A 2,308-nucleotide genomic window follows, 5' to 3' on the forward strand; every position below is an offset into this window, starting at 1 on the left:
ATAAGATGACCCTTGGGCTCCGGTAACCCAAGGGAAAAAATGCTAGGTGGCGAATGGTAAAACCAAGGTTGGGCATTGCTGGAAAAGCTTTAATCAAGGCGAACTATCAAGGGGTTCCCATTATAACCCAACCGCGTAAGGAACGCAAAATTCGGGAACTTAACACCGATATGACGGAAACTAGGGCGACAAGAGTGGAACAAAACACTAGGCGAGAGGCCGAGCCTTCCACCCTTTACCAAGTATATAGATGCGTTAAGATAGAAAGATAATATAATGGTATCCCAACAAGTAAATAAATGTTCCAACAAGGAACGGCCTTCAATCTTCACCTGCAACTAGCAACGCTATAAGAGGGGCTGAGCAAAGCGGTAACATAGCCAATCAACAGTTTGCTAGGACAATGGTGGGTTAGAGGTTTGACATGGCAATTTGGGAGGCTTAAAAGCAAGTGGTAGGCATCATAGCAATGGCATAGCAAAAGAGCGAGCAAACTAGCATAGCAAAGATAGTAGTGATTTCGAGGGTAGGATCATCTTGCCTGCACAGTAGTCGGAGTTGACTGGATCCTTGAAAGCAAACTCAACGGGCTCCTTGTTAGCGAACTCGTCTCCCGGCTCTACCCAAACAAGACAAACAAGCAACAAGGATACCATCAACCACGTGCAAGAACCCAAACAAGAGGATGCGATGATGATATGCTATGCGGGATGCGATGCGGGATGCAAAATGCAAGATATGACAGGAAAAGCATGAACCTGGCCTCAACTTGGAAAACCAAGTGTGCCACTAGAAAGATGAGATGAAATCGCTTGAAAATGATATAAAGAACGCCGGAATCGGAGTTACGGTTTGGAAATGGCACGCGATTCAAAAATGACACCGGTCTGCGATTTACAACAAGTAGCCAACTAAATGCAATGAGATGAACATGCTACAGCAACCAAACATGACACCCAAATGCATGGCAGGGATGCATTCAAGATGGTTAACAAAAGTCTAGCAGTGAGCTACGGCCAATTCACCCATTAACAGGTTCAAACAAGCATGACAAAAGTGCATATGACAAACAGATCTCAGACTTAGTGAAATTAACACTTGTCTGGAATTTCAGATCAGGTAGCCCTCTTTGGAGCCACAAAACTACATGCTACAGGACATGAACAAGGCAAAGTAAAGCATGGCATGGAGCTACTCAAAGAGCTTAACAAAAGTCCCTTAGGGACCTTGAGCCAAAAGGGATCAGAAAATACAATTGCAAGCATGTGAACATAGGAAAAACATAATCAGTTTTCAAACTTAGTGAAAACTGACACATGCTGAAATATAAGTCAAGTAGGCACGTTTACGAGCTCTATGCACTCACTACGGTGCAAGTCATGGCAAGGCAAGCATACATCTATCAAGAAGTCACAAAACACAAGCTAGACATGGCAAGAACAATAGCATAGCATGCACGGATCAACTACAACATCATCGGCAAAATTGCAAACAAGTTGACAATCTGCCCAGATTCACAAAGTAGCAAAAGTAAAGCTCGATTAACTCAAGCTAGGGTGCTCCATAATTGCAAACAAAGACATGGATGGATAGAGCACTACAAGATTAACAAAACATCCTTACTGATCATCATCAAAAAAGGCACGGATCACTAGGAAACAACAAGAACACATGGCATCATGAGATAAACAGGTCCAAGACTTGGTGAAAATACTAAGTCCCTGAAAACAGAATTAGCAAGTGCACCACTTTGCAAGCTTGCACAAGTCAACACACACATCACAAAAATACATGGATTGCACCTTTGGAAAGATGACAAAACCCTTAACAAAACACATGTAGAGCATCAGGGCATATCATGCACACATTAATCATGGCAAAATGACAAAAGTGCTAAACGGAGTAGCAGATCTGACAATTAACTCAAGTAGCCCTCTTCTAACAGCATTTCGGGCATCAAGATGAACTCAAATGAAAATGATGTAATGGAATGAAATGATGAACTCTCTGAGATGAACATTTTGATATGATATATGCATGAATCGGAGCTACGGATGCAAAGTTACGGAGCCACGAACATGAGCACTTGGACTGAAAATATCAGGGACTTGGAGAAAATTCAACCTCTGAGATCTAGGGTTACTGTTCATGCACGCGAACCGAGAACTCCGGCGAGGCGGCGGCGGCTCCGGCGAGCTCGAAGAAGCGGCGGGGAGGCGCGGGAGAGGTGGATCCGGCCACTCCCGGCCGGATCTGGCAACGGAGGTGGCGGCGGTGGCCGGCGGGGCCTCGGGCGGCGCGGGCGAGC

This window comes from Triticum aestivum, chromosome 6A (genome assembly GCF_018294505.1).
Source record: "Triticum aestivum cultivar Chinese Spring chromosome 6A, IWGSC CS RefSeq v2.1, whole genome shotgun sequence".
Taxonomy (NCBI): Eukaryota; Viridiplantae; Streptophyta; class Magnoliopsida; order Poales; family Poaceae; genus Triticum; species Triticum aestivum.